Source organism: Xenopus tropicalis, chromosome 9, assembly GCF_000004195.4.
Source record: "Xenopus tropicalis strain Nigerian chromosome 9, UCB_Xtro_10.0, whole genome shotgun sequence".
NCBI classification, from domain to species: domain Eukaryota; kingdom Metazoa; phylum Chordata; class Amphibia; order Anura; family Pipidae; genus Xenopus; species Xenopus tropicalis.
In genome coordinates, this window is record NC_030685.2 from 4,016,933 (window position 1) to 4,032,484 (window position 15,552).

The window sequence follows — 15,552 nt, forward strand, 5'->3', positions numbered from 1 at the left end:
GTGTGTGTGTCAGTGTGTCTATCTATGTGTATAAGGACTTCTCCCTGACCCAACATCTAATCTGTGTGTGTGTGTCAGTGTGTTTATCTATTGTGTATAAGGGCTTCTCCCTGACCCAACATCTAATCTGTGTGTGTGTGTGTGTGTGTGTCTATCTATGTGTATAAGGACTTCTCCCTGACCCAACATCTAATCTGTGTGTGTGTGTGTCAGTGTGTCTATCTATGTGTATAAGGACTTCTCCCTGACCCAACATCTAATCTGTGTGTGTGTGTCAGTGTGTTTATCTATGTGTATAAGGGCTTCTCCCTGACCCAACATCTAATCTGTGTGTGTGTGTGTGTGTGTCTATCTATGTGTATAAGGACTTCTCCCTGACCCAACATCTAATCTGTGTGTGTGTGTCAGTGTGTCTATCTATGTGTATAAGGGCTTCTCCCTGACCCAACATCTAATCTGTGTGTGTGTGTCAGTGTGTCTATCTATGAGTATAAGGGCTTCTCCCTGACCCAACATCTAATCTGTGTGTGTGTGTGTGTGTCAGTGTGTCTATCTATGTGTATAAGGACTTCTCCCTGACCCAACATCTAATCTGTGTGTGTGTGTGTGTCTATCTATGTGTATAAGGGCTTCTCCCTGACCCAACATCTAATCTGTGTGTGTGTGTGTGTGTCTATCTATGTGTATAAGGGCTTCTCCCTGACCCAACATCTAATCTGTGTGTGTGTGTCAGTGTGTCTATCTATGTGTATAAGGGCTTCTCCCTGACCCAACATCTAATCTGTGTGTGTGTGTGTCAGTGTGTCTATCTATGTGTATAAGGGCTTCTCCCTGACCCAACATCTAATCTGTGTGTGTGTGTCAGTGTGTCTATCTATGTGTATAAGGGCTTCTCCCTGACCCAACATCTAATCTGTGTGTGTGTGTGTCAGTGTGTCTATCTATGTGTATAAGGGCTTCTCCCTGACCCAACATCTAATTTGTGTGTGTGTGTTCAGTGTGTCTATCTATGAGTATAAGGGCTTCTCCCTGACCCAACATCTAATCTGTGTGTGTGTGTGTCAGTGTGTCTATCTATGTGTATAAGGGCTTCTCCCTGACCCAACATCTAATCTGTGTGTGTGTGTGTCAGTGTGTCTATCTATGTGTATAAGGGCTTCTCCCTGACCCAACATCTAATCTGTGTGTGTGTGTGTCAGTGTGTCTATCTATGTGTATAAGGGCTTCTCCCTGACCCAACATCTAATCTGTGTGTGTGTGTGTCAGTGTGTCTATCTATGTGTATAAGGGCTTCTCCCTGACCCAACATCTAATCTGTGTGTGTGTGTTTGTGTCAGTGTGTCTATCTATGTGTATAAGGACTTCTCCCTGACCCAACATCTAATCTGTGTGTGTGTGTGTGTCTATCTATGTGTATAAGGGCTTCTCCCTGACCCAACATCTAATCTGTGTGTGTGTGTGTGTGTCGATCTATGTGTATAAGGGCTTCTCCCTGACCCAACATCTAATCTGTGTGTGTGTGTGTGTGTCGATCTATGTGTATAAGGGCTTCTCCCTGACCCAACATCTAATCTGTGTGTGTGTGTGTCAGTGTGTCTATCTATGTGTATAAGGGCTTCTCCCTGACCCAACATCTAATCTGTGTGTGTGTTTGTCAGTGTGTCTATCTATGTGTATAAGGACTTCTCCCTGACCCAACATCTAATCTGTGTGTGTGTGTGTGTGTCAGTGTGTCTATCTATGAGTATAAGGACTTCTCCCTGACCCAACATCTAATCTCTGTGTGTGTGTGTCAGTGTGTCTATCTATGAGTATAAGGGCTTCTCCCTGACCCAACATCTAATCTGTGTGTGTGTGTGTCAGTGTGTCTATCTATGTGTATAAGGGCTTCTCCCTGACCCAACATCTAATCTGTGTGTGTGTTTGTCAGTGTGTCTATCTATGTGTATAAGGACTTCTCCCTGACCCAACATCTAATCTGTGTGTGTGTGTGTGTGTCAGTGTGTCTATCTATGAGTATAAGGACTTCTCCCTGACCCAACATCTAATCTGTGTGTGTGTGTGTCAGTGTGTCTATCTATGAGTATGAGGGCTGCACAAGTTATACCCTTAGAATCTCACTGACTAATGTAGGGATGTGTTCTGATTGGCTGACAAGATAATCAGGTATCAGAATCTTATTGTGTTAGACAGTCAGGTAGTTCCCATAAGGAGCCGTCTCACCATAAACAACTGCACAAACAGTTCCATTTTGAAATATTAAAGACCCCCCAGTTGGCCACCTGGGATATCTTGGTGTTGATCCCCCCCCTATAAAAAACCCCAAGGTAACCCCCACAGAGGCACCTCAAAGCTTCCCAACTTATCCACTTAATTACCATCTTGTAAGCTCAGATTGTAAGCTCTACGGGGCAGGGACCTCCTTCCTACTGTGTCTCATACCACATGGCACTTATATATACATATATGTATTTATTTATTATATCACTTGTCCTCCCTGTGTGTAATTTTGTATTCTGTAAGACTGTACAGCACTGCGTACCCTTGTGGCGCTTTATAAATAAAGTTATACATACATACCATCTGACTCACTGTGTAAATCTATACAGATATCTTGTGCCCTATGTACATTCATACAATTAAATGATATTAATATCCTACACTTGCAGGTATGTATGCACAGTCCCCACACATATTCCTGCATATGTGACTGTATGTGACGGTTTTCCATAATCCCCGTATTTGTGTAATCATATATTGCATATATAGTCCATTTGGTGTGTGACGTTACTGTGGCTGCAAACTCCACTTCTTTGGGCACAAGTTCCACCACTGATCCTGTAAGAGGTAGTGACTCCCTATTATTCCAAAGGGAAATCCTGCCCAGACAATAATAACAAATATATTTTCATGGTTTTTAGCTGTAGGCTGTAAGGCTCCTTGGCCAAGCCCCTCCCCTCTCATTAGTAGGGGCTCCTTTTTGTCCCATCAGGAAACCCTATAAAAGCCCCACTCTCTCCAGGAACAGGTTAGAAGTGACTGTCTATGCGCACTTCTCCATATATGTGTTATCAATAAACGTTTTCTCTTACAGCAACATCAACGTCTCTATGATCAAAGGGCTCCGTTACATCCCCCCCACAGTATCACGGGGCCACATTTTCCCTTTCTGCTCTATGGCTCCCGTGGTACAATGTTCTACTACTGGGTAATTATAAACAATATATATTCAATGTCTTATTAACAACCACGAAAACAAATATAAATTGCACCAATAAATCGGACTGACACAAAGGCTTCTCACAAAACTGATTTAATGTAAAGAGACCCTTTATAGGATAATGGTGTAACCCCCTTTCCTTTCATCTCAACAAATGCCCCATTGGAAATGACATTGGGTTAATAATGACAAGATGATGTTATAGGCTTTATATTTACCCAGTAAGACAGTGATCCCCAACCAGTGGCTCAGGGGCAACATGTTACTCCCCACCCCCATTGATGATGCTCCCAGTGGCCTCAAAGTAGTTGCCCATTTTTACATTTCTGGTTTGGAGTCAATTTTTGGAAGCACAGAAACGGTTTTCCTCCAAGCAGAGCCTCCTGCAGGCTAGCAGGCCCCATGGGGATACCGAATAGCCAATCACAGCCCTTATTTGGCATCCCTAAAGAAACATTTTCATGCTTGTGTGGCTCATGAGTGAAAAAGATTGGGGATCCCTGTAGTAAGAGCCTATGTACCCGGCAAGTCATTCCCAGCTGGGTATATCCCCATTATGTTACCTACTGTGTGAGCATTAGGGAACAGCATCTGCCCAAGTGATACCCTGGGGGGCTCGTACCCCTTGGAATATGTCCCTTCTTGTTCAATAAAACCCAGAATATTATCTGTTGGGGGGAGGGGGAGATATATCCCAGAGGGCTCCTCAGTTCCCAATGCAGAGCCAGTGCCGGGGGAAGGTACTTATGGTGCATTCTGCTTTGGTGCCCCCCAGTCTCAGAATTGCCCAGTGCCCATCAGGAGTCTTTAGGATTCTCTTAAGGAAATATTTTATGGGGCACAAATGTGTTCCTCTCTGTAAATACTGAAACATATATTAAGATGGAATCTGCTTGAAAGAGAATGTTTGCCTGATGCTTCCTTTGTATAACGAGTTTACAGTTTTTAGACAACTGTTCCATGCAAATCATTGCCCTCATTTAGAGAAAATGGCTTCTCCCCTGTGTGAGTCCTTTGATGACTATGTAGTTGAGATTTTCTTACAAAACATTTCCCACATTCAGAACATGAAAATGGTTTCTCTCCTGTGTGGGTTCTATGGTGAGTTTTAAGGTTAGATTTGTATGAAAAGCATTTCCCACATTGAGAACATGAAAATGGTTTCTCCCCTGTGTGGGTTCTATAATGAATTTTAAGGTGGGATTGCTTTAAAAAACATTTCCCACATTCAGAACAAGAAAACTGTTTCTCCCCTGTGTGGGTTCTATAATGAATTTTCAGGTCGGATCGCTGTGAAAAACATTTCCCACATTCAGAACATGAAAATGGTTTCTCCCCTTTGTGAGTCCTTTGATGACTATGTAGATGAGATTTTTTTATAAAACATTTCCCACATTCAGAACAAGAAAATGGTTTCTCCCCTGTGTGGATTCTATAATGAATTTTCAGGTCAGATTGCTGTGAAAAACATTTCCCACATTCAGAACATGAAAATGGCTTCTCCCCTTTGTGAGTCCTTTGATGACTATGTAGATGAGATTTTCTTAAAAAACATTTCCCACATTCAGAACAAGAAAATGGTTTCTCCCCTGTGTGGGTTGTTTGGTGAGTTTTAAACTGGGATTGGTCTGAAAAACATTTCCCACAGTCAACACAAAAAAATGGGTTCTCCCCTGAGTGGGTCCTTTGATGACAATCACGATAAAGTTTCCTTGAGAAACATTTTTCACATTCAGGACAAGGATATGGTTTCTCCCCTGTGTGAGTCCTTTGATGACGTTTGAGTTGAGATCGGGTTGAAAAACATTTCCCACATTCAGAACAAGAAAATGGTTTCTCCCCTGTGTGGATCCTTTGATGACAATCACGATCAAATTTACTTGAGAACCATTTTCCACATTCAGGACAAGAAAATGGTTTCTCCCCTGTGTGAGTCCTTTGATGACGTTTGAGTTGAGATCGGATTGAAAAACATTTCTCACATTCAGAACAAGAAAATGGTTTCTCTCCTGTGTGAGTGCTTTGATGACGTTTGAGTTGAGATCGGATTGAAAAACATTTCTCACATTCAGAACAAGAAAATGGTTTCTCTCCTGTGTGAGTGCTTTGATGATGTTTGAGTTGAGATCGGTTTGAAAAACATCTCTCACAATCAGAACAAGGAAAAAGTTTCCTTTTGTGGGTTCTCTGGTGTTTATGAAAGCCTCTCTTATTACTAAAGTGTTTATGACACTCATTGCAGCTGTATTTCCTACGTAATTTATTTTTTGTTATGTGGGAATTTTCATCATGATTATTACCCGTCATTTGTAAGGTATTCTGGCTGCTCCCCATGATAGGAGTATTTGTTCCCTGTATCTGTTCTGTAAGGGGATTAATGCTGCAATCTGATTGGGTTTCCACTTCGAATGAAGATTCTTCCTCTTTAATCCCATTGGCTGGTGGGGGCTGTTCCGCTGGAGAAACATCAGGGTTTGTGAGATTCCCATCATTATTACAACATAAAGTTGCTTCCGTATGTGCTGTAACATCGCTCCCATCTTTATACTCACAGGCTGCTAAAGGGAAGGATAGAGATCAGAGATATATCTGAGGGAAATAACTTGGATTTTGTCATTATGCAAAATAAAATAAGGAAGGTTCAAGTCATTAAAGTCATTTAAACCAGGGCTGTGGAGTCGGAGTCGGCAAAAAATGAACCAACTCCGATTCCTACTAAATTCAAATGGGAATAAAAAAAAAAAAATAAAGCAAGTTTAAATGTCCCAATTCACAAACAGTCATAATTAATTACTTCTCTGCTATAAGAATAAAGCCCAATGCGCGCAGTGTATAAACGAACACGTTGAGCGACCATGAAGCTTTTCATTGGCTGTATGAATGTATAAAATACAGTAACATATTAAAACCAGAGGAGTCGGAGAATTTATCTACCAACGTCACAGCCCTGATTTAAACTCAACTCCACTGACCCCCAATGAAGTGACTGACTTATTAGCACATTAATTAATGGAACTATTTATATGAACTGATTATTATAGAGTAACGGCAGCTGTTTGTATCAGGATCTATTTGAACTTTTTAGCAAGGGAATGACTGATTATTGGTCCCCCCCCCCCCGCAACATCACTGGGACCCTAAAGTCCCCTTCCATAAACATCTATTGCAGCTGCTTATCAGTCAGTGTCCTACAGGCCCCTCTATAGCTCCTCCCCCCAGCAGTTGCACCAAGTTTAACCCTTTGTGCTAAATAAATGTACCTCCCTGCTAGTTGTTTATTTAAGTCGGGCACAGAAGAGACATGACTAAATATATGTTACTACTGACTTTCCATGTGCCTCTTAAACGGCCTGATATCCTGCATTCTATGCTCTGTATATGATAGAAACCATTACTCACCCAGTGGGCGGAGCTGCTGGGGCTCCTCCTCCTCCTTTATCCCTTCCCTGTAAAGGGCCTTGTTTCCTTTTATATACTCCCACTCCTCCAAGGAAAAATAGATGGAAACATCCTCACACCTTATGGCAACCTGGCACACACAATGTTACAGTCATCCCCCAGCCAGAGAAAGGGATTATCATACACTGTTACTAAACAATAAGGGGGGATTGGGGGGCCGCACCCACCTCTCCAGTCAGCAGCTGGATGATGTTGGAGATGAGTTCCAGGATCTTCTTGTCATTTTCCTTCTGTATGACGGAGCCAGGGGCATGCAGGGCCCCCAACCCACAGTTGGGCTCTTCTTCTTAGGGATGACGTAGCCCTATGTATTGAGAGGGAGAGAGAATGATGAGTGTGTAACGCAGCAGAGAGACCCCCTTTGTACAGACAGACAGTCTCTTCTCACTGTGCCACTCACAGTGCCCCCCTCACCTCTCCAGTCAGCAGATAGATAATCTCCAGTGTGAGATTCAGGATTCTCTCCTTCCGCTCCTCATTTTTATCCTTCTTCCCCATCACTGGGTCACTCGCTTCCTCCCACATTCCCATTGGCTCCTTGTGGGAGGGAGGGGCCTGGAAGTGGAATTAAGCACTTACACATTTCTATAGGGGATTATTCCCAGCAATATCCCCCAAAACAATTCCAAGCAGGGAATAGAATAACTAGTCTAGCCATGGGCTGAACTACCAATCCCACAATCCCCTGTTAAACTTCCCTCTAATGATGCAATGTCTGCCAATCAACACTTTCCCTTTCCTGCCAAGAATGGGCCCCTCAGTGCTTCCCCTCAGGCTGCAGGGGGGCCTTGGTACCAAATGGGAGAGGAATTCACTTATGGTGGGTGGGTTGGGCTTGGAGCTGCCACAGAAACTGCACTGACTCAGTAGCAAAGTGTCCCTGGGAATCAGCTCATGTGTTGGGAACAACAAGGTAACACTGCTCCTTTAGTGCCACCATTAGTGCAGCCCCGCTCCCTTACTCACCTCTTTCCCACACTGCTCTGCTGCCTGTAGCTGTGAGGGAGGGAACTGAGGAGCTGGGACACTCACTCATTGGCTGGGAGGGGAATGTGGGCGGGACAGAGAGCAGCAGAGAAGAATGATTGGATCAGTGAGCACAAGGGCGGGAGAATGAGTTAGGGACAGAGGGAAAACTCACAGACTGCAGAGTTAGGGACAGAGGGAAAACTCACAGACTGCAGAGTTAGGGACAGAGGGAAAACTCACAGACTGCAGAGTTAGGGACAGAGGGAAAACTCACAGATAGTTGTGTAAGTGTAGGAATAACTGAGCTTTTCATGATATTAACCCCTTCAGGGTTGCCAGGCTGATGGTGTTTCTGCCACACTGGGCTAACAGGCTACAGCTCAGGCAGGTTTTCAGTACAAATGCACCAAGGTATGGATTCAGGCTAGTTCTTGGAGCCCTTAAACAATACATACCTCCCAACATTTGAAAAATAAAAAGAGGGACAAAAAGATTTGGCGGACGTAGCGCGGCAAATTTTTTGGCCACGCCCACTTTTGTGACCACGCCCCAATTAACACACCCTTAAGATGAAATGGTGGGATCAGATGCAAATGTGCTATACCCTCATACTGTACTGCCTAAGGAAGCCCACAGTAGCCCCCCCCATACACAGAGCCCCCCATATACAGTACCCCCCATACACAGTACCCTTTATACACAGTGCCCCCCATACACAGAGGCCCCCCAAACACAGAGGCCCCCCAAACACAGAGCCCCCCATACACAGTGCCCCCCATACACAGTGCCCCCCCATACACAGAGGCCCCCCAAACACAGAGCCCCCCCATACACAGAGGCCCCCATACACAGAGGCCCCCCATACACAGAGGCCCCCCCATACACAGAGGCCCCCCCATACACAGAGCCCCCCCATACACAGAGGCCCCCCCATACACAGAGCCCCCCCATACACAGAGGCCCCCCCAAACACAGAGGCCCCCCAAACACAGAGCCCCCCATACATAGAGGCCCCCCATACACAGCGCCCCCCCATACACAGAGGCCCCCATACACAGAGGCCCCATACACAGAGGCCCTCCCATACACAGAGCCCCCCCATACACAGAGGCCCCCATACACAGAGGCCCCATACACAGAGGCCCCCCCATACACAGAGCCCCCCCATACACAGAGGCCCCCATACACAGAGGCCCCCCATACACAGAGGCCCCCATACACAGAGGCCCCCCCATACACAGAGCCCCCCCATACACAGAGGCCCCCATACACAGAGGCCCCCCCAAACACAGAGCCCCCCCATACACAGAGGCCCCCAAACACAGAGCCCCCCCATACACAGAGCCCCCCCATACACAGATCCCCCCCATACACAGAGGCCCCCATACACAGAGGCCCCCCATACACAGAGGCCCCCCATACACAGATACCCCCATACACAGAGGCCCCCATACACAGAGCCCCCCATACACAGAGGCCCCCATACACAGAGGCCCCCCCATACACAGAGCCCCCCCATACACAGAGGCCCCCCAATACACAGAGGCCCCCCATACACAGAGGCCCCCCCATACACAGAGGCCCCCATACACAGAGGCCCCCCATACACAGAGCCCCCCCATACACAGTGCCCCCCCATACACAGTGCCCCCCCATACACAGAGGCCCCCCAAACACAGAGGCCCCCCCATACACAGAGCCCCCCATACACAGAGGCCCCCATACACAGAGGCCCCCCAAACACAGAGGCCCCCCCAAACACAGAGCCCCCATACACAGTGCCCCCCCATACACAGTGCCCCCCCATACACAGAGGCCCCCCAAACACAGAGGCCCCCCCATACACAGAGCCCCCCATACACAGAGGCCCCCATACACAGAGGCCCCCCCAAACACAGAGGCCCCCCCAAACACAGAGCCCCCATACGCGCTCCGACTCCTTGCGCTGCTTCTCTCCTGTGGCTCCTTCTCCGGCGGTCCCAGGCCCTTTTATAAGGTTGCGCCCCGTGGGTACGTGTGACGTCATTACGCACAGGCGCAACCTTATAAAAGGGCCTGGGACCGCCGGAGAAGGAGCCACAGGAGAGAAGCAGCGCAAGGAGTCGGAGTGCTCATCCCGCTGTCACGGATCCTTCTATGAATGTCCCGCATTTCTGTAATCTATTACGAAAATGCGGGACATTCAGGGAACTATCTGGGACAGCGGGACGAGCTATAGAAAGCGGGACAGTTGGGGGGTATGATAATATTCCCCAAAACATAAAGTGGTGCAGTCTGTATTGGGATCTCTGCACATAACAGTTTGGGGGGGGGGGGGGGGTTTGTAGTTTGGAAACTCACCGATGTTCCCTTTTCCCACCTAGTGTACCTGGCCTGCCTCTCCCTATGTATGCTGGGTAATGTAGGTTTTGTGTGATTGTACTACTGTGTCATGTGATGTGGGGGCTGCCATTCGCTGCTGCACTTCCTCCCTAAACTAGAACTCTCAGGGTGCCTTGGGCCTGCTGGGAGTTGTAGTCTAACATGCCCATATGTATATCATGCCTGGGGTTAATGCAATATTCTGAATCCCTGCCTCTCTAACTCCTGTCCCATCTCCCTCCTGCTCCCCCGTCTCTCTCCTGCTCCCCCCATCTCCCTCCTGCCCCCCGTCTCTCTCCTGCTCCCCCCTATCTCCCTCCTGCCCCCCCGTTTCTCTCCTGCTCCCCCTATCTCCCTCCTGCCCCCCCGTCTCTCTCCTGCTCCCCCCTATCTACCTCCTGCCCCCCCGTCTCTCTCCTGCTCCCCCCTATCTCCCTCCTGCCCCCGTCTCTCTCCTGCCCCCCATCTCCCTCCTGCTCCCCGTCTCTCTCCTGCTCCCCGCTATCTCTCTCCTGCTCCCCCCTATCTCTCTCCTGCTCCCCCGTCTCTCTCCTGCTCCCCTATCTCTCTCCTGCTCCCCCTATCTCTCTCCTGCCTCCCCATCTCTCTCCTGCTCCCCCCTATCTCTCTCCTGCTCCCCCCTATCTCTCTCCTGCCTCCCCGTCTCTCTCCTGCTCCCCCCTATCTCTCTCCTGCTCCTCCCTATCTCTCTCCTGCCTCCCCGTCTCTCTCCTGCTCCCCCCTATCTCTCTCCTGCTCCTCCCTATCTCTCTCCTGCCTCCCCATCTCTCTCCTGCTCCCCCCTATCTCTCTCCTGCTCCCCCCTATCTCTCTCCTGCTCCCCCGTCTCTCTCCTGCTCCCCCTATCTCTCTCCTGCTCCCTCCTATCTCTCTCCTGCCTCCCCGTCTCTCTCCTGCTCCCCCCTATCTCTCTCCTGCTCCCCCATATCTCTCTCCTGCCCCCCCGTCTCTCTCCTGCCCCCCCAGCCTCTAAACTCCTGGAACGTCTTGTCTTTTCCCGTGACCCTAACTCCCTGTGCCCCATAACCTGCTGGACCCTATGCAGTCTGGTTTCCGGCCTGCGCCCCACTGAGACGGCCTTATGTAGGGGGGCAAATGATCCCCAGACTGCCAAGGCCAAAGGCGCTACTCGGCCCTCATTCTCCTAGACCTTTCCTGCTTCTGATCCTGTCACCCATTCTGTCCTTATGGAAATTCTCTATTCTCTGGGTATCGGGGATCAAGCAGCATCCTGGGTCCCCCCTATCTCTCTAACCGCTCCTTCTCTGTCGCTCTTACTAACAAATCCTCTACCCCGGTTCCGCTTAGTGTGGGGGTTCAGCTCAGTGTGGGGGTACAGCTCAGTGTGGGGGTACAGCTCAGTGTGGGGGTTCAGCTCAGTGTGGGGGTTCAGCTCAGTGTGGGGGTTCAGCTCAGTGTGGGGGTTCAGCTCAGTGTGGGGGTACAGCTCAGTGTGGGGGTACAGCTCAGTGTGGGGGTACAGCTCAGTGTGGGGGTTCAGCTCAGTGTGGGGGTTTCAGCTCAGTGTGAGAGTTCTGCTCAGTGTGGGGGTTCCGCTCAGTGTGGGGGTACAGCTCAGTGTGGGGGTTCAGCTCAGTGTGGGGGTTCAGCTCAGTGTGGGGGTTCAGCTCAGTTTGGGGGTTCAGCTCAGTGTGGGGGTTCCACTTAGTGTGGGGGTACAGCTCAGTGTGAGGGTACAGCTCAGTGTGGGGGGTACAGCTCAGTGTGGGGGTTCAGCTCAGTGTGGGGGTTCAGCTCAGTGTGGGGGTGCCTCAGGGCTCTGTGCTTGGCCCTTGCTGTTCTCCCTGTACACTTTCTCTATAGGAGACCTTATTTCTTCTTTTGGTCTTAAATATCACTTATATACAGATGCCCCCTGATATATTTAGACCCCCCTGCACTAACCACTGATGTTCCAACCCAGATTGGTAACTGCCCCCTGGGTATCTCCTCCTGGATGAACCGACGCCCCCTCACCCTAAACCTGAGCTCAGGGCCTTCCCGTCCAAACCTGCCCTCCTCCTCCTTTCACCATTACTATTGATGGCATGTCCATTAACCCTGTAAATTCTGCCCGCTACCTTGGGGGTATCTGTGACCAGTCCCTCCCCTTCTCTAACCATATTAATAACACTGCCAAAACCTGCCGCTTCTTCCTCCACAATATTGCCAAGATACGCCCCTTTCTTTTACAAGTAACAGCTAAAACACTAATACATGCCCTTGTCCTTTCCCGCTTAGATTACTGCAATCTCCAACTTATCAGTCTCCCAGACTCCCACCTCTCTCCCCTGCAATCAGTCTAAAACCCTGCTGCCAATATCCTCCTGCTCTCTCCTACTCTCCTGCTCAGCCTCAATTAAGCTCTCTGGCATGGCTGCCTGTTACGCAAAGGAGCTTACAGAATCCTCCTGCTAACATTCACAGCCCTTCCCTCCTCTGCTCCTCACTACATTCCCTCACTGGTCTCCCTGCTCCTCACTACATTCCCTCACTGGTCTCCCTGCTCCTCACTACATTCCCTCACTGGTCTCCCTGCTCCTCACTACATTCCCTCACTGGTCTCCCTGCTCCTCACTACATTCCCTCACTGATCTCTCTGCTCCTCACTACATTCCCTCACTGGTCTCCCTGCCCCTCACTACATTCCCTCACTGGTCTCCCTGCTCCTCACTACATTCCCTCACTGGTCTCCCTGCTCCTCACTACATTCCCTCACTGGTTCCATGCTCCTCACTCCATTCCCTCACTGATCTCTCTTTTCCTCACTACATTCCCTCACTGGTCTCCCTGCTCCTCACTACATTCCCTCACTGGTTTCTCTGCTCCTCACTACATTCCCTCACTGGTCTCCCTGCTCCTCACTACATTCCCTCACTGGTCTCCCTGCTCCTCACTACATTCCCTCACTGATCTCTCTTTTCCTCACTACATTCCCTCACTGGTCTCCCTGCCCCTCACTACATTCCCTCACTGGTCTCCCTACTCCTCACTACATTCCCTCACTGGTCTCCCTGCCCCTCACTACATTCCCACACTGGTCTCCCTGCTCCTCACTACATTCCCTCACTGGTTTCTCTGCTCCTCACTACATTCCCTCACTGGTTCCATGCTCCTCACTACATTCCCTCACTGGTCTCTCTGCTTCTCACTACATTTCCTCACTGGTCTCTCTGCACCTCACTACATTCCCTCACTGGTTTCTCTGCTCCTCACTACATTTCCTCACTGGTCTCCCTGCCCCTCACTACATTCACTCACTGGTCTCCCTGCTCCTCACTACATTCCCTCACTGGTTCCATGCTCCTCACTACATTCCCCCACTGGTCTCCCTGCTCCTCACTACATTCCCTCACTGGTCTCCCTGCTCCTCACTACAGTCCCTCACTGATCTCTCTTTTCCTCACTACATTCCCTCACTGGTCTCCCTGCTCCTCACTACATTCCCTCACTGGTTCCATGCTTCTCACTACATTCCCTCACTGGTCTCTCTGCTCCTCACTACATTCCCTCACTGGTCTCTCTTCTCCTCCCTACATTCCCTCACTGGTCTCCCTGCTTCTCACTAAATTCCCTCACTGGTCTCTCTGCTCCTCACTAAATTCCCTCACTGGTCTCCCTGCTCCTCACTACATTCCCTCACTGGTCTCCCTGCTCCTCACTACATTCCCTCACTGGTTCCATGCTCCTCACTACATTCCCTCACTGGTCTCTGTGCTTCTCACTACATTCCCTGATTGGTCTCTCTGCTCCTCACTACATTCCCTCACAGGTCTCCCTGCTCCTTACTACATTCCCTCACTGGTCTACCTGCCCCTCACTATATTCCCCCACTGGTCTCTCTGCTCCTCACTCCATTCCCTCACTGGTCTCCCTGCTCCTCACTCCATTCCCTCACTGGTTTCTCTGCTTCTCACTACATTCCCTCACTGGTCTCTCTACTCCTCACCACATTTCCTTACTGATTCCATGATCCTCACTACATTCCCTCACTGGTCTCCCTGCTCCTCACTACATTCCCTCACTGGTTACATGCTCCTTACTACATTCCCTCACTAGTTCCATGCTCCTCACTACATTCCCTCACTGGTCTCCCTGCTCCTCACTACATTCCCTCACTGGTTCCATGCTTCTCACTACATTCCCTCACTGGTCTCCCTGCTCCTCACTACATTCCCTCACTGGTCTCCCTGCTCCTCACTACATTCCCTCACTGGTCTCTCTGCTCCTCACTACATTCCCTCACTGGTCTCCCTGCTCCTCACTACATTCCCTCACTGGTCTCTCTGCTCCTCACTACATTTCCTCACTGGTTCCATGCTCCTCACTACATTCCCTCACTGGTCTCCCTGCTCTTACTACATTCCCTCACTGGTCTCCCTGCTCCTCACTACATTCCCTCACTGGTCTCCCTGCTCCTCACTACATTCCCTCACTGGTCTCCCTGCTCCTCACTACATTCCCTCACTGGTCTCCCTGCTCCTCACTACATTCCCTCACTAGTCTCTCTGCTCTTCACTGCATTCCCTCACTGGTCTCCCTGCTCCTCATTACATTCCCTCACTGGTCTCCCTGCTCCTCACTACATTCCCTCACTGGTTCCATGCTCCTTACTACATTCCCTCACTGGTCTCTCTGCTCCTCACTACATTCCATCACTGGTCTCCCTGCCCCTCACTACATTCCCTCACTGGTCTCCCTGCCTCTCACTACATTCCCTCACTGGTCTCCCTGCCCCTCACTCCATTCCCTCACTGGTCTCCCTGCTCCTCACTACATTCCCTCACTGGTCTCCCTGCTCCTCACTACATTCCCTCACTGGTTCCATGCTCCTTACTACATTCCCTCACTGGTCTCTCTGCTCCTCACTACATTCCCTCACTGGTCTCTCTGCTCCTCATTACATTCCCTCACTGGTCTCTCTGCTCCTCACTACATTCCCTCACTGGTCTCTCTGCTTCTCACTAAATTCCCTCACTGGTCTCTCTGATCCTCACTTCATTCCCTCACTGGTTCCATGCTTCTCACTACATTCCCTCACTGGTCTCCCTGCTCCTCACTACATTCCCTCACTGGTTCCATGCTCCTCACTACATTCCCTCACTGGTCTCTAATCTTCTCACTACATTCCCTCACTGGTCTCTCTGCTCCTCACTACATTCTCTCACTGGTCTCTCTGCTTATCACTACATTCCCTCACTGGTCTCTCTGCTCCTCACTACATTCCCTCACTGGTCTCCCTGCTCCTCACTACATTCCCTCACTGGTTACATGCTCCTTACTACATTCCCTCACTAGTTCCATGCTCCTCACTACATTCCCTCACTGGTCTCCCTGCTCCTCACTACATTCCCTCACTGGTTCTATGCTTCTCACTACATTCCCTCACTGGTCTCCCTGCTCCTCACTACATTCCCTCACTGGTCTCCCTGCTCCTCACTACATTCCCTCACTGGTCTCCCAGCTCCTCACTACATTCCCTCACTGGTTCCATGCTCCTTACTACATTCCCTCACTGGTCT

At 49.4% G+C, this 15,552-nt stretch overlaps 1 protein-coding gene and 1 pseudogene across 1 annotated transcript in view; both read right to left on the reverse strand.

Moving 5' to 3' along the window:
- The window catches only part of h2ac14 (H2A clustered histone 14), a 1,193,713-nt gene that overhangs the window by 958,332 nt on the left and 219,829 nt on the right, over positions 1 to 15,552 (reverse strand).
- The window catches only part of LOC101732590, a 59,788-nt pseudogene that overhangs the window by 39,107 nt on the left and 5,129 nt on the right, over positions 1 to 15,552 (reverse strand).